The sequence below is a fragment of the Myotis myotis genome, unplaced genomic scaffold (assembly GCF_014108235.1).
Source record: "Myotis myotis isolate mMyoMyo1 unplaced genomic scaffold, mMyoMyo1.p scaffold_m19_p_15, whole genome shotgun sequence".
NCBI lineage: Eukaryota > Metazoa > Chordata > Mammalia > Chiroptera > Vespertilionidae > Myotis > Myotis myotis.
The window spans coordinates 26,992,881-27,009,476 of NW_023416319.1; the positions used below are offsets into that span (position 1 = coordinate 26,992,881).

At 49.8% G+C, this 16,596-nt stretch overlaps 1 protein-coding gene across 8 annotated transcripts in view; it reads left to right on the forward strand.

Moving 5' to 3' along the window:
* The first annotated feature begins 1,399 nt into the window (after positions 1-1,399).
* Positions 1,400-16,596, forward strand: part of SGMS1 (sphingomyelin synthase 1) — a 262,876-nt gene continuing 247,679 nt past the window's right edge. For 7 of the 8 annotated variants that reach the window (XM_036336729.1, XM_036336724.1, XM_036336734.1 and 4 more), the window contains exon 1: positions 1,400-1,699. The gene's annotated coding sequence lies outside the window, so the exon portion shown is untranslated. Of the gene's footprint in view, positions 1,700-4,037; positions 4,072-16,596 lie in introns of all 8 variants that reach the window. The other variant, XM_036336722.1, reaches the window with a different exon arrangement.

Here is a 16,596-nt window from a genome sequence, read left to right on the forward strand (position 1 = left end):
TAATATCACCGTCCATGCTGTCCACCGGAAGGGGCTGTGGACACTGCACCGCCGGGAACAGCGACGGACGCTATCCAGATGTTGCTGCCACCACATCCCGCTTCCTCCGCGGGGAACAGGGCAGAACTAGGAGGCAGCTGGAGCAGCGGCGTCACTCCCTCAAGGAAGGGAATCCCTTCCTCCAGGTTCCACCTCCGGGAGAAAGCAGAGGCCGTCCGACCCGGAGCCTGCCCCTGCCTTGCACAGCCCTCGCTCCCCGCCCGGCCAGCCGAGGGTCAGTGCCACGATCCCGGCGCCGAGCGGGGTGCGGGGCCGGAGGCAGGTGCGGAGAGGAGGTAGAGCCCCGCGGGAGGGCGTGGCGGGGGCGAGGGCGCTCTGCTCGCACCCCGTTCGCTCCCGGTCCGTTCCCATCCAATCGCCGGCGGCCGATGGCCGGGCGGAAGATGGCTGCCCGAAGCGCCACGGACAGTCACGTGTCTCCGCGATACTGTCGTGCGCCCCCTCCCCCGCCAGGCGAGTCTCCGACACCGTGGGAGGCGCTCCCTGGGCAGCCCCTCGGCGGCAGGGGTAATTCCTCGGCGGGGGCCGGGGAAGGAAAGGGCGCCGCGGCGGAAGGCCACCTCTCCCCGCACGCCACCCCCAACCCGGGCGCAGGGGTCCTTCGAAGAAAACCTTGCGTTGGGCAACCTGCACCAGCTCGGGCTACTGGGCATGCGCCTCAAGCCTCGGGCTCTCCGGGTTTTCTCGCGACTCCGAGGGCCGGGCGGGGGGCGGGGCCCGGGAGGGCCGGGGCGGCTCGGAGGCGTCGGGAGACTCGCCGGTTACAGCTGGTCCCGCCTTCCCAGCGCGAACAGGCCTCTGGGGGCGGCCCCGCGGGTGGGAGGCGGCGCCGCAGGTGCCTCCCTTGCTTTGGGGCGCTGGTCGGTGGACAGAATTGGAAAACGGTCCGTGAAGTCCCAGGCCGCCCCTTTTAAATGCACGTTCACTCAGGAGTTATCCCAAGGGTCGCAGCTCTAGGCGGGGTGGGGAGGAGCCCCTCGGCCTCTCGCAGACTCGTGCCCAGAGCCCGGGCTCCAGGAGGCCGAGCTTGCGCTCGCGGTTCCGACCAGCTCCGGCCCCCTGGCCCCCCCGGCTCCGCCTCTGACCGTGAAATTCGGCTCTCGTCCGGCTTCAATAAACGGTCCTTCACAGCGTGCGGGCGGGGCCTTGATCGTTGTTGGGAAAACACTCGCCGCCCGAGCTTACAATTACTTAAGAGTAAAACAAAGGGGCCAAACAAACCCCCGCTGACCCTGGGGACGCAGCCCGGTCTCGTGCCTCAGTGCGGAGGAGAGCCCCCCGCGGGCTCCGCCCCCCGCCCCGCCCCCCCGGCCGCCGCGAACACCCGGAGGAGCGGATCGGCGTCGCGCGGGAAGCCGGCGGCGCGGGCGGCGGACTGGGCATGCTCTGCGGCCCGGGAGGCTCGCGGTGGCAAGTCGGAAGGTTTCGCACCCGGGAGGCAGCGGCCGGGGCAGCGGCGGCGGCGGGCACGGACCGGAGCGGGAAGGGCCAGCGAAGGCTGCTCGGTCCCTGTGCCCCGCGAGCCGGCCGGAGAGCGCGATCCGGGTGCAGCGCCCCGACGCTGCCCGGCCCCGGATTCCATTCCACGGCGGGAGGCTCGGCGAGCAGAATTCCGGCGGCTGCCGCGACTCCGGTGCAAGTGAGTCGTGGGGCGCGGGGAAAAGGCGGTTTCGGGGGGCCGATCGGATACCCGCCTCGGGCCTGGGCCTGACTCCCGGGAGCCGAGGGCGAGCCGCCCGGGGGTGAGGGGGCGTGAGTGCTGCCCGCGCGGTGCCGCGCGCGTACCTGGCGGGCTCTCCCCCCCCCCCCCCCCCGCGCGGCCCCTCCGGAGAGTGGGCGCAGGGGGCGGTCGGGCGGCCCGGCCCGGGAATCGGAGGAGGCGGGCCGCCTGCTCGGCTCCCGGTCCAAGTTGGGGCGGGGAGGAAGGCGGGGGCGTCCGTGGGCACCTTTTCAGAGGTGCTGCGTGCGGGCTGGAAGGCTGCCTAATGTCTGAGTGGGGCGAGCGGACGGCGGCGGGGCCAAAGCAGCGGGGAGACGGGTGGCCTTTGGGCAGCGGCCCCGCTGGGGTCGGGAGACCCGCAGAGACCGGAGACCCGCCGGGATCGACCCCAAATCACGGCCCCACCCCCACGCCCCGGGCGGCGGCGTGACAGTTGGTACCTCCCGGTCAGATCACTGTCGGCCAGGCACCCAGGGTTTCAGGATCCTCCCAACCCAGCCCCCTGGCCACTGCCGCTCCGTGCCCCTCTACGACGTAGCTGGCGGGACCCCACTCCCCGAGGAGCACGCTCCCCGCCGTAGGACGCAGAGCAGCCTCTAGGTAGGAGGAGGCTCCGCGATCCCGCTGGGCTGCCCCCGCTGGGTGGGGGTGCTTAGGGGCGAGGCCTGGAGGGACCGTGGGCGCAGCCTGGAGCTAGACAGTCGCTCCGGGACGCGGCTGTCCCCGTGAGCAGGGGTCCCCGCGTTCCGAGGGGGCTTGTCAAGGGCAGAGCAGCGACTCGGGTCGCAGCGGCTGGTGGGCCGATGCGCTGCCCTGGTCCAGCTAACGGATTCAGTCTGGCGCGTTCTGGTTAACGCTTGCTTCCCTCTTGGGAGCCGCGAGTGAAAATCGGGACAAGGGTTGACGTGGCTGGAGGGAGTGAAGAACATCCGTGCGGGTGCCTCTCAGATGTTTCTTTTCACCTTCAGACAGTGCAGACTTCTGCTGTGCACGCTTATGAAACCGCGAGTGAAGGCTGCTCTCTGAAAGGGAAGTTTATGTTCTGCCATGGGGCCTGCCTACTATTTCAAGCTCCCCGGACATGTACCTTCCTGGACCTTTAGAGCTGTTGGGACAGGTTATTTTGCTTTCAGATTTGGGGGCGTTTCTGGTTGGCTGCCTGGATATGGAAGTGCGAAGTGCCTGTCATGGTGCGCTGTGAACTCCCCAGCTTCCTGGCTCTGGGTGTTGAACCTTCACGGGGGACTGAGTGGGCAGAAGGAGAGGAGTGGGCTGGTGATGTAGCAGCTGGCTGGCAGTTGCCTAGGGCCGCCCAGACTTAACAGGGTTGGGGCTCTTTTGGCCTGTGCTGAAGGGTGTTTCATTGGTCCGGGTGTAAGATGCCCAAGGGAGAAGCCAGGTGTGTGTGTGTGTGGGTGGGGGGGGGGGGGCGGGGCGGGGAGGATGGGCCCCTGCGTGGTCAGTGCTCCAAGGGAAGCCCAGGGATGTTTGGTGATTCAGCAGGTGGCAGCCTTCCAGCTCCGAAGCCATGCCTCGTCCAAGCCAGCCAGAAAGCCGTGGCTGCAGCTTGTGCCTGCTGCTGGAGGCGCCAGCTTTGGGGCAACCTCCAGGAGCTAGCTGCCTCCCGCTGCCAGCAGCTCACTTTTCATATCGGGCTTTCTGTTTAGGTCCGGAGGCCCTGGGCTTTTGGGTTTCTTTACTGCTTCCCTTAAACTGTGTAGCATGTTTTTGAGTGTCTCCAGTTCTGTGACCTGCTAGGTAGCAGGAGGTGGCAGCTGCCACCACACACAGTTTAAGCAGTTAGGTTTTTTCAGAAAAGGATAGCAATATGCAAAGCAGAGAACTCGTCTTTTCCTTTATTTCTGCTTCAGAGGAAATTTACATATTTAGTAAAATAGTAGGTGTATTTCTGCAACTCTTCAGTGCTGTTGGCCAACTATTTCAAATATCAGAAAGCATTTAAAAAATTACTTCAAGGGGTGGATTATACTGACATTAAAGGGACACTGTTATTTTAAAGTGTCTTACTCATTGGAGGATCCCTAGCATCTTGCCCAGTGTGTACCTTGAAGATACTCAGTAAGTCCTTATTCAGCTATAATTTAAAAATGTTGTCATAACAGAAGATTGTCAGTACATTTTGACACTTAAATAACCTTTTATGTTTTCTTAAGTCAGGATTGCCTGTGTTGACCATAAACATTCAATTGTACCTTAACAAGTCAACTCTTTTACTCCTCCCCCTCCTAATTTTCAGATTGTGGCAGATCCTGTACCTCAGCTGGAAAAACGTGAGCATGCTTTGCTAACATATCTCATGAAAATCTAAAGGATTCTTACATATAACTGTCATACTTAAAAAACCCCCACAAAACAACCGCTGAAAAGTATACTACATGCTGCCTATCAAATAGACTTTATTAACAAAACTTTATACAGAATATTTCAGGAAAACCCTAGCATTTCCAAACCTTTACCATCCAATGAAAACTGTGGAAAAGACAAAATAATGTTGTGGGAGTAAAAATTCAGGGATTGTTTGCACAGGGGAGTAATCTCTCCCTCTTTGGGGGAAGTGCGAGTGTTTGGCCCGCTCATTCTTCTGTATTTTACCTTAGTTATTCTCCTTCCTCTAGTTGTTTAGCTATTTCTTCTTCCCCTAAAGGCATACTTTCCTGGCATGGGCTTGCTTACTTACAGCTGCTGCCAGAAGGATCTGTTGTATTTTCTCACACAAACTCAATCGTGGGGATTTTTCTCTTCTTATTGTCTCATACACTTTCCCACTACTTTGTATGGTGCACTGTTTGATGGCCTTTGGAAAAAGCTGTGGCCAGTGTGCCTTTGTGGGGGCACGACTGATTATAGAAAGCTTTTTTTTTGCCCTTTTTGGATGGTAGCTATAGTCACAGCAATCTCTTATGGAAGACCTGTATGGCACTCCTAGTCTTAAGGATTTTGGAGTTTCCAATAAAGGCTGTTGGTCAGGAATATACATGGTCATTTATCACCGCCTATCACATTCCAGGAATTTGGGCTGTGAAGTTTGTTACTTTAGTAAGCTGCATAGTCACCAGAGGATCATATTTTGGATTAGCCCATTTGGATGTGGGAGTTGGGAAGCAGTGTTGGCTGTGGGTGAGGGGAGAGTGAAGAAAGGGGAAGGGCTAATGGAGACAGGAAGATGGCTTGGTTTTGTAACCGTGACTTCTGTTTTAGTAAAAAGGAATTGAGTGGCTCATCAACAAGTGTGGCTCAGTCTCCACTGGAGTGCTCTGATCCCCTCCCCAGTCCTCTAGCTCCACAAATAACACACCACACACAGACACACACAGCTCTACAAGAGACACAGGTGCAGAGCTAGACACACATCCCTTTTGCCCAAAGCCAAGAACCCCAGATTCTTTTTAAAATACTAATATGGCAAAGAGGGAAAATTCAGGGTTGAAATCACCTTAAGCTTGTATTTCAAAAAGATCCCCCTTTCCCCTCTCCGGCAAGCTGATCTGCCACCTTCCCCTAGAGAGCCCTGGGGCTTTCACTGAAGTGAGTAACCATTGTATGTCAGTGCAGGAGAGTGGGCATTTAGTGTTTGTTTTTGCTTAAACAACAGATAGAATTTCCTCACAATTATAGAGGCTGGAATCCCAAGATCTAGGTGCCAGTAGAGTTGATTCCTCCTGAGGCCCCTCTCCTGGGCTTGCAGATGGCCACCTTCTTGCTGTGTCCTCACATGGCCTTTCCTCCGTGTGCCTGAATCCCTGTATGTTTTCCTCTTATGGGAAAAAGAGTCCTATTGGGTTAGGTTCACCCATGTGCCCTCATTTGACCTTAATTCCAAATACAGTCATATTCTAAGGTGGAGCGGCTGGGTGGAGAAAGCCAGACTTGTTGGGTTATAAAATTCATGGAAATGAAGGAGAGGGACATCTGGGGGCTGGGAGAATGAAGGGATTGGATTAATGCTGATTTAACGATTACCTGGCACTGTATGTCTACCTGGATGTCCCAAGTTGAACTCACTCCCCGCTTCTGTTGAAGGGTTGGTAAACAACCAGGTTTTGGCACAAAAGTCTCTCCCTGTGCAATACTCCTTTCCACTCCCATTCCCCTCTCAGAGGAGCCTACTCTTCTGTGTTGGATATGTTCGTGGGCATAGCTATGTCTTTGCTAAAGATGTTACATTATTTTGTGCATGTTTTCAGTTTACATTAAGTGGTACTGTTCTATAGATTTTATTCGGTTTCTTTTTCATTCATCATTAAACCTTTTTATTACAGAAGATTTCAGACATTCATTAAAGTCAAAAGAGTTTCATTCAACATTTTATTTGTGAGATCTAGGTTTACCTAGTGCGTTGCTGTGACTGCTGCATATTATGGCCGGCCTGCTGTGCACCCACCAGCTTTACCCACCCATTTCCCTAGTGATGGACACTTAGCTCGCCTCCACGCCTGCTACTGGGAGCAAAGCTGTGATGAAATTTCCTGTAGCAGTTTCTTAATGATGCTGTGAGAATATCTCTAGGCTAGTGGTTCTCAAAGTGGTCCACACCCAGCGGCAGCGGCATCACCTGGGCACTGCTGCAGATTCTCAGGCCCAGCGTAGACCTCCTACATCAGAAACCCTGGGGACAAACCCATCAGTTTGTGTTTTAACATGTCCAGCCTTAAGAGTCTCATGCACGGGAAAGAACCTCCAGGAGTGAGTGGTGATGACTGTTACCCAGTGTTGATGATTTGGTTGACATTCCCACAACAGTGCATGAGGGTTTCTGATTCCCCACAAGGGCGCTAGTGGTTGATATTATCCATCTTTCTAATTTTGTCAATATTTGGTGGCTCTAAAGTGGCATCTTGTTTTGATGTAAGTTTATTAATGAATTTGAGCATCTTCTAATATATTTGTTAGCTATTACAGTATCTTTGACCAGCTTTAGTCTGTTTTTCTAATGCATTGATTTGCAGATGTTTCTTGTATAGTCTAGAGCAGCCATAGGCAAACTACGGCCCGCGGGCCGGATCCGGCCAGTTTGAAATGAATAAAACTAAAAAAAAAAAGACCGTACCCTTTTAGGTAATGATGTTTACTTTGAATTTATATTAGTTCACACAAACACTCCATCCATGCTTTTGTTCCGGCCCTCAGGTCCAGTTTAAGAACCCATTGTGGCCCTCGAGTCAAAAAGTTTGCCCACCCCTGGTCTAGAGAGAAATCCCATTCTGCCATCTGTTTGTCCGTGGTAACTGTCAGAAAGTTTTAGTTTTAATATAGCCCAAGTCCATTAATTTTTTGCCTTATATTGCACTTTAGGAGTCTTAAGATGTTCTTCCTTCTTCAAGATTACAAAGATACTCTATATTTTATTCTATCAGCTTCCTAGTTACTTTTTACAATGAGAGCTTTCATCTCTTTGAGGTTTATCTTCATCTATGGCATAAAGAGGAATACAACTTTATTTTTTCTCTTTCTATTATGTGAGCCAGTTTCCCCCAAATCATTTGTTAAACAATACTCTTGTCCTAAAATTTTTTTTTTTGTGTGTGTGTGTGTGGAGCATCCTTTATCATACATCAGGTTTTCTCATGCACATATCAAGTCTATATTTTCACTTTATGTATGGTAAAGTACATCCATTTAAAGTGTACAGTCGGATGAATTTGATAAACGTCCATACCTATGAAACAACCACACAAACAAGATACAAAGCATTTTCATTACCCCCAAACTTCCTTGGGCCCCTTTGCCTTCATCCTTCTCTCTGTCCCCAGACTCGGGTAACCACTGGTCTGCTTTCGGCCACTATAGATTCATTTGCATTTTTCAGAATTTTCTATAAATGGAACCGTCCACGATGGTACTTTTTGTGCGCCTGATTCCTTTCACTCATCATGCAGATTTTTAAAATCTTTTTAAAAAAATTGTGGCAAAAGAGACAACATAAACTTACCATTTTTAAGTGTACAATTCAGCATCATTCAGTACATTCACAGTGTTGTGCAACCATCACCACTGTCAATCTCCAGAACTTTCCCCCCTGGCCCAGATTGAAACTGTTCACATTAAACCCAACATACTGATTTTGAGATTCTTTATGGGGGTTTGCTTTTGAGTTCTGTATTCTGTTCCAGTCGTATCTGTCTGTTTATATGCCAGGTTACTTGTGTTATTATAGCTTTGCAGTGTGTCTTATATGGCAGGGTGAGCTTCTCATTTGCTCCTCTTTTTCAGAATTGGTTGTTTGTGGACCTTTTCTCTTCCACATACATTTTGTAATGCTTGTCAAGTTCTCAGCAAAGTCCTGGGAATGTGATTGGCATTGCACTGAATGTATAATTCAACAAGGGGAGAATTGACACCTTTTCTGTGCTAATATTGGAATTCTTTCCACTAACATGGTTACTATCCCATCTTTTAAAAATGACTTTTTAATAGAGTTTTAAATTTTTTCTCTCATGATAACATTTTTTGCAAAGGTAATATGTTGCTTTGAGGAGATTTGAGTGCGGGCTTCTTTGTCTGAACCTTAGAGGAAGGCAGGGTCGGGGCTTTAGGTAGATCTTGTTTCAGTATTGGTTTTCCATTCACCAGCCTTGAGAGTCATTGGGCAAGTTACCTTTCAGTAGTACCAGGTCCTTCCTCACTCAAACTGAATCCCAAAAGCCTCTCTAGGAGGCTGTTGAGGGCGTTAAATGAGATAATGTAGGAAAAGCAGGGACTACAGATCTTGAAGCAGTTGCTGCTCAGTGAATGTTGGTATAATACCTTCCCTAATGCTGGCTTTGAATAGCATAAACTTCATACCTTTATTCTGCCTCTTAGGGATTGATAGCAAAGAAGTGTCAGAAAAGCAAAGTGAATAACCTAATCAATTAACCGTGTAACACCCTCTAAGTCTACATGTGCACCCTGTGCTCTTACCTAGTTTTGTGAAGCTTCACAGAAATTATAGATAATTCCAAAGAATTTTACAGTCCAGTGGGGAAGAAGAGACACAAGAAACAGAGAACTCTATGTGGCAGATGGTGTATAATTAGGGGTTAAGTGGTGTGATGTCAGGGGAGTTATGAGAAAGATAAATGCTGCTCTGTAAGAGTTTTGACTTGATTTGGGTAGAATTAGATGAGGGGGAGAGGTGGGACTGGTGAAACCAAGTATAATTAGCATTTCTGTCAGGGCTTTGAGGGCCTATTGAACCCTGCGACAGTGGATTTTGTCCCTAAATTTAAGTGCTTTGCGATCAGTGATAACAAGTGGCTAATAGATGCCTAGATAACTAGTATGTGTCTTACAGTACAGCGGTTAAGAGCACTGACCCTGGAGCTAGAGCAGCCGTGGGCAAACTACGGCCCGGCCTGCGTGAAATGAATAAAACTAAAAAAAAAAAAGACCGTTCCCACACAAACACTCCATCCATGCTTTTGTTCCGGCCCTCCGGTCCAGTTTAAGAACCCATTGTGGCCCTCGAGTCAAAAAGTTTGCCCACCCCTGGGCTAGAGTGTCTGGGTTCAGATCTTGGCCTTACTTTTTAGGAGCTGTGGGGCCTTAGGTAGGTTAGGTAAACCCTTTGCACCTCAGTTCCCTAACCCTCGAGGGCGGTGCAGTAACTGCAGGTACCTCACAGCATTGTTGTGAGAACAACATAAATTAACATGTCAGGCACTTAGTTCCTGGCACAAGACAATCACTCTAAGGCAGTGGTTCTCAACCTTCCTAATGCCGCGACCCTTTAATACAGTTCCTCATGCTGTGGTGACCCCCAATTTCATTGTTACAAATTGAACATAATTAAAGCATAGTGATTAATCACAAAACAATATGTAATTATGTATGTGTTTTCCGATGGTCTTAGGCGACCCCCGTGAAAGGGTCGTTCACCCCCAAAGGGGTCGCGACCCACAGGTTGGGAACCGCTGCTCTAAGGTGTTCGCTCTTCTTACGATGACTTTAGTTCATATCCATTGTTTCTCTCCTATCTTACTGGGTAGGTCCGAGAGGTCTTACGCCCCAGAGTTGATGGCTTTTGTCCAGAAAGATTTGCTGGAGGCACAGTCCTGCAGAGTGGGCTTTCTCTGCACATTGCTGGGCACATGATGGGTGCTCAGGTTGCAGACTTAAGTAAGTACCTGCTTGATAGACAGTGAGTGGGTCACGTGCCGTCTCTGTCCATCCTGGATGTCCTTGGTCAGGGCTCCGGAAGGACTGGATAGAAGAGGTCAGGGGGTTAGCATACAGGATGAAAGTTTCATTTTGCTGTATTTCTAGTTCTGACAAAGGTGTAATCATAGGGATTCATATTTTTTTTTTTTTTAAATATATTTTATTGATTTTTTACAGAGAGGAAGGGAGAGGGACAGAGAGTTAGAAACATCGATGAGAGAGAAACATCGACCAGCTGCCTCCTGCACACCTCCCACTGGGGATGTGCCCGCAACCCAGGTACATGCCCTTGACCCGAATCGAACCTGGGACCTTTCAGTCCGCAGGCCGACGCTCTATCCACTGAGCCAAACCGGTTTGGCAGGGATTCATATTGTTGAGGGCTAACCACCTACAAGGCACTAAGCCCTTGATCCTTGTGATAGTCCTATGAGATGGATATTGCTGTCCCCTTTTTAGAACTGAGGAGAGTGGGGCACAACTCATTTGCCCAACAAAGAAGTAGTGCTTTGATGGAATTTGTTGTTTGGGGCCTTTGCCAGTTGGCAAAAATGACCAGAGTAGGTGCTGTCGGTGGAGAGACATGATTTATGTAGAGTTGTGAAACACGGGGGAGCCCAGCAGGGCATTCCCATGACCTTGGAGGTTTATCAGCCTAAGCTGGTGGTTCTCAAATTTCAGCCGGTATCACAGTCACCTGGAGGCTTGTGAAAAACACCTTGTGCTGGGCGCACCCCCACCAGTTTCTGAGGCAAGTAGGTGGGGGTGGGGCCTGGTAGCTGACTCCTCCAACATGTTGGGGGGGGGGGGGGCTGCTGATGCTGCTGGTTTGGAGACCACCCTGAGAACCCTGCCGTGAGCAGCACTCACTCAGTGAGGGGCCAGCTGCTCCCACTTCTAGTTACAGTCAGGTGAGACGATTTCAGGTTCAGAAATTTAAAAGACTTCCCACCTCATGAAAGAAAAACAACTCACGCGGTCCTGTTTATCTAGGCCAGCAGAGGAATGTCTGAGCCAGTGCAGGGTAGAAATTTGCTTTCTGTCCCTAGCAGTGTTTCTGACACGGCTAAGATGGATGGTAATCCAGGGTGGAGAGAAAATTTGGAAAATGCAAGTTAAAACTCATTAGAAGCATGAAGTAGCATCTAATGCATCTCATTTTAGGAAGATGCCCTGATTTGTTTTAACTTTGTTATTATTATTTTTGTTTTTCACCCCACTCACTGCCATAGGCACAGCAAAGCTTTGTGTCCACCATTTATGCCTTGGGGAAGATTTAGGCACAGAGAAACGGAAATGTATGAAGATACACAGTCTGCCTGTGGAGAGGCGGGAGAGAATCTTATTGGACTGGATTAATTGTAGTAGAAAACTGGCTGCAGGAAGGCTCTTAAAAGAAAAGGAATGAAAAGGAAACGAAGGGCTGTGTGCCCATTTCCAGCTGTGCTGAGGTAAGGTAGCCACTTAGGCCCAAGCTTAGCACAGCGCCCACACCCGGGAAGCCCTCACGAAGTGTGAATTGCTGTCATTGTAGCACAAGTTTTCTGTTTTGCAATTGAGGCTGCATTTCCCTCTTCTGAACAAATGAATGAGAAAATTTTAGAATTGAAAGATTTTGTAGGAAATCGGGACTTAGAATCACTCAGAGGAGAACATTAAAGTATTTGGGAAGAAACTTCGGTATCTCTCCTGGGACCCTGGCAGCCAGGGAGGGCTCCTTTGCTTGGTCAGAGGATAGGTGAGGGGAGCGGGGAGTATGGAGGTGGGGATTGCCAAGGAAAGACTGGGGAGGCCAGAGAGGCCTGTTCACACATGCAGGTGTTCTCCAGTCTGGTCTTTTTATAGCCTGGGGTTTACAATGGCATAAATATGTGCTAAGGGTCTGTCTGCTGTGGGCTAGGCCCCCTGGTAAGCCTTGAGATAACAGAGATGAGTGAAATGGCCTGTGGGTCCTTGAGGACTTGGGGAGGGGGAGACAGACATGTCCACAGACAAATGACATCGCCACAGAGTGGAGTGAGTGCAGTGTGGCAGCTACACACCAAGCCTCCTGGGGCAGGGGTGGGCGGGACGGAGGAGAAGGGCTCCTGTTCCAGGTTCCCTGTACAACAGCAACGTGAGAAAGTAAATGATGCCATAGGCCACTGTAGCTGGAACTGGAAGTGGTATTGTTTTGGTTTTGTTTTTGTTTTGGGGGGTTTCCATTTTTAGTGAGGTAACTCCCACGGCAGAGAGGCGTCTAGGAAGAGGTGTGCTGTAAGTGGTCAGCCAGCAAGGGGAACTGGAACTGCATTTCAAAACCACATAGGGTGTCGTAGGGAACACTTGGCAGTTTATTTTCTTTGTGTCTAAAAAAATGTAGCTAAATTTTAGTTACATCTTAGGAATAACTCTCTCTAAGGTAAATCAGCTTTTAAAAGAAATATCTGATTAAAAACAAGGTTTTATTTTATTATAGCTCAATTTCTGGCAAAGTGCTAAATTCCGCTTAAAATTTTGTTTTCAATAGTTGGCTTTTCTCATTTCCTTGGTCCTCTCTTTTCCTGCTTTACCCTCTTTTCCTTCCCTCCCCCTCTCCCTCCCCTTTCTTAATAGCCTTATAAACAACATGCAAGCTGAGGCCCACGTGCCAAGCTATGGCCTTGGCAAGCTTGGTCTCTGCTCCCTTGTCTGTAATGGAGAGTTTGGATTCGCTGACCCCTAGCTGCCTAGTCCCCAGGGTCCATGAGTTCTGTGATTGCGGGATAGCTGACACGAGTGTCTCTTGACTCCAATTATCAGCCGCTTATTATCCTGTTAATAAAAAAGTATCTTATTTCAGAATGTCCTTCCCCCAATCCTATTTAGTTGTGAAATGTGGAAACCAAACTGAAATGCGTGGTTTTTCTCTGAGTAGGATGCAAAGGTGATTTCTTTCCTGGGTTCTTGTCCAGGTGGATTCGAAGAATGAAGCCACGGACAAAAGGTGGTCTAGGGAAAAGTGGCAATTTATTGGAAAACAAGCACAGACTCCCACGTGGGGTGGGGGTCCCCAGGGAGTGTCCACCTAAGCCCCTTTTTCGTAAGGTTTATAAAGGCTGCAGTTCTTTGGGTCCTGATAGTCCCCTCTGATTGGTCGCTATAGCAGCTTCAAAGCTCAAACCCCACGTGGGTCCCCTTCTTTCTCCCCCTTCTGTGGCAGAATTCTCAGTCCCCTGTGAAAATCTGTTTTCCTCTTCCTCCCTGTTGCTTTTCTACTCCCGGTGGCTTTCCCCTGTCTCCTGTGAATGGGTGTCTTCCTCTCCCCTTAGGCTGTGGCATCTCTTTTCTCTCTCTGAATGTATGCCTTTTGGCAGCTCCCAGCCCCCCAACTTTGCAGTTCTCCCCCATTGACCCTCTTTATTTCTAAAACTCCCTAAACCTGCCTATTTTACCCCTAAAAACTCCTTTCAGTTGCGTGCCCAAACCACTTTATAGAAAGAGCAATGAGTGGTTGATTCTTCACTGTTGGTATTTTCCACGTGGTGACTGATGCTCCTGGCAGGCTGGCCCTGTTAACGGTGTAAAATGTGGGATAGCCAGTCTTTTAAAAGTTTCATTCAGACATACTGTGTGAAGCCACGAAGGCTGTTATGAGTAACATTAATAAATAAGGACAAATTATAAGGGATGTGATGATAAATTTCAGGTTACAGGGTGGCGGTGGCGGGGGGTGAGGGGTGGGGGGGGGACTCCACAGCTAAGCCGGTGGGTGGATGATGCTCAGGTTAGGAATGGCGCTCCTGAGTCACAGGTTTAGTGAAGGTTGAGAGAAGAGGAAGATCCTGGGGACAGGGCGGTGGAGAACAGACCTCAAGAACCCTGTCCCCTAAGGAGGTGGGGAGGGTTGGCTGAAGGGGATGCCCCCTCCCCGTGGAGCAGAGGCCGGAGAAGTCAGGAAGGGGAGAGGAATAGCAGCTGAAGGGGCGCCGGGAACATTTACCCTCCTGAGAAACAGGCTAACAGTTTGGGCGGATGTCTGAACAGGAGATGGGCGTGCGGATGTTCCTGAAGCCCAAAGAGAAGAGGAGTTTATTTCTCTTGAGAAAGCGAGGAGGGGAGAGGGCAGTGTGTGAGGAGGCAGGGCGGTGGCTGGTGAAGGTGCTCAGACAGGTGGCATGCTGGAGGAAAAGCCACGGGCCCGAAAGGGTGTCGGAAAAGAAACACCCTGTGTGGGAGAATCCATGGCCTTCAGCCCAAGGCAGGCTGCCTTGGTAACCCGAGATTAAGAGGGAGCAAGTGGGGACAGGTTTGGCTCTTTCTGGGGCACTGGCTTTTTCTCATGTGAAATGGGAATAATAAGCACTCGATCTCAGTGTTGTCAGCTGAAAGCCCTGGGCGTGTGCCTGCGGTAGTGCAGGGCGACCTTGGGGAGTGGCAGGAGAAGGTGCCCCGGAGATTCTCTGTCTGAGGGGGAGGGCGTGCTGGTTCCCTTTCTGCTCCCTCAGGGGCGTGTGGACCTTTCACTTGACTAGATGCACTGTGAGTGAGGCAGGGAGTCAGTGCACGAGACTGTCCAGCTGTACCCACATTTGTGGCTGTGCGTGTTTGAGATTTCACCATGTGGACTGTAGTCCCCTCTGGGGTTTCTGCCTGATCCCAGAGCCTGTCCCTGTTCCTCCTCCCGTTAGTTCACTCTCCTCACCATCAGATCCCGAGGGCATGGAATGCCTCCTGTATGCCTTTGCTCTTAGGCAAGTCTCTTTGTAATGGCCTCAGTCTCTTGCCTAAATTTCCAGACCACTGGGACCCGCTGCTTTGGCTTGGATGAGACCAAGAATACAGTGTAGGTGTGAACTGTCTGCAGGCCTCGTCTGCATGGAGTTTTCTTGGTAATGGGACAGACACTAATCAAGCCAGTGAATATACTGTAGCATGCCAGGTGGTCAGGAGGCAGGGCCTCACCCGTGCCTCCTAAGGGCTCTGCCGCCCATTCACGAGGTGGGTGACTTGACATCTGCTTTGCTGCTGCTGTTGGAGTAGTGACACCCGGGTTACTCTGAAGGCTCTGCAGAGTTACCAGCAGCTGTGCTGGGCAGCACTCCAAGTTTCCATAGGGCCCTGAACCTGGCTCTTCCCCTCCCTTTGATTTTGGAAACAGAGACAGCGTGGTGAGAACACTCAGGAGTGTCTCCAGTCTCCTGATGGCCATTTGTTTGAAGGCACTATCAGTGGCCCAGGGGTCCTTACTTGGGTCCTTGATGGTTTCACGAAGCCACTGAAGTAAAATTTATCATTTTAGGTGTGTGCATTTTTCTGGGGAGAGTGTTTAAAACTTTCATTAAATTCACTTGGAAGATCTTGAAAAGGTCCATTTTTATGAAAGTGGATAAAAGGTTAAAACTGTTCCATTGAGGGTCTTTATTGCTGTCTGTCCCCTTTTTAGAAGAACTAATGAGAAGTGAACGCCTAAAGGCAGGAGGCAGACACACACAGAGAGCCTCATTGCAGTTATAAGGGACTTGATATTTCTGTGATTCGGGTGGGACAGGTTCAGCTATTCTTCTGAGGAAATAAGGGAAGCAGGATGGTATAGCTGGCTGGCGGCATGGAAGACCAGTGAACTTAGTGGGAGAAGGGAGGGGGAGGGGAGTGTGATGCTGCAGTGTGGTTTGCTCTCCACTAATGCAAGAAAAGCAGGTTGAGCTCTGGAGGAGAGCAGGAGTCCACTTGAGCAGATGCTTTCCTCAGATTTCTGGCTCTGATGGCACCAAAAATAGGTCTGGAGTGGACAGTTTGAGTCTGATGTCAAAGACACCTGTTTGAGGAGATTCTTCTGTGTGAGAAGTCCACAGTAGTTTACCTAAATAATAAAGTTAATGTTAGTTGTCCTTCACCATAAGGGTATGAAGGGTAGCTATTAAGAGAATGGCATAGATACTCACACATTATTTGATACAGCAATTCAACTTCTGGGAGCTTAAGAAATAATTAAGACCATTATTCATCCCAGAGCTGTTTATCATAGTGAAAAGTTAGAAACCAAAATGCAGCAATAGGGGATTAATTAAATTATGTATAATGCACAATGGAATACTAAGCAACACTTAAAAAATAATATCTAAAAGAATACTCATGTAGAACATTCTTCTAAAAAATATTGGTATGTGCAAAAAGATATGCTTTTCTTTAATTTATTGATTTTAGAGAGAGAGAGAGAGGAAGGGAAAGCGAGAAAAAGAGAAACGTCCATTTGCTATTCCACTTATTTATGCATTCATTGGTTGATTCTTTTATGTGCCCTGACTAGGGATTGAACCCCCAACCTTGGTATATGGGGATGATGCTCTAACCAACTGAGCTACCCAGCCAGGGCTGTACTGATTTTTTAAAAACAATAAATAAATACACTGTTCAGGATATACTAGCTGAGTGCCTACTATGAGGCAGGCACCCTGCTGGGGACTGGTGACATAGTGATGAACTAGGCAGGTATGGTTTCTGCCCTTAACAAGTTTATAGTCTACAAAGGAAATAGTCAAGCCATATATTGACTATAAAAAGTTTTATAAGTACTTATACTTTTTGTATAAGTACAAAAGGAATGACTCTTTAACAGGTAGTTTGACTGTCTGTGAAGTCTGATTAGGTCTCTCCTGTTTGCCTGTTAGGTCCATTGCTGACCTGAAATCACTGAT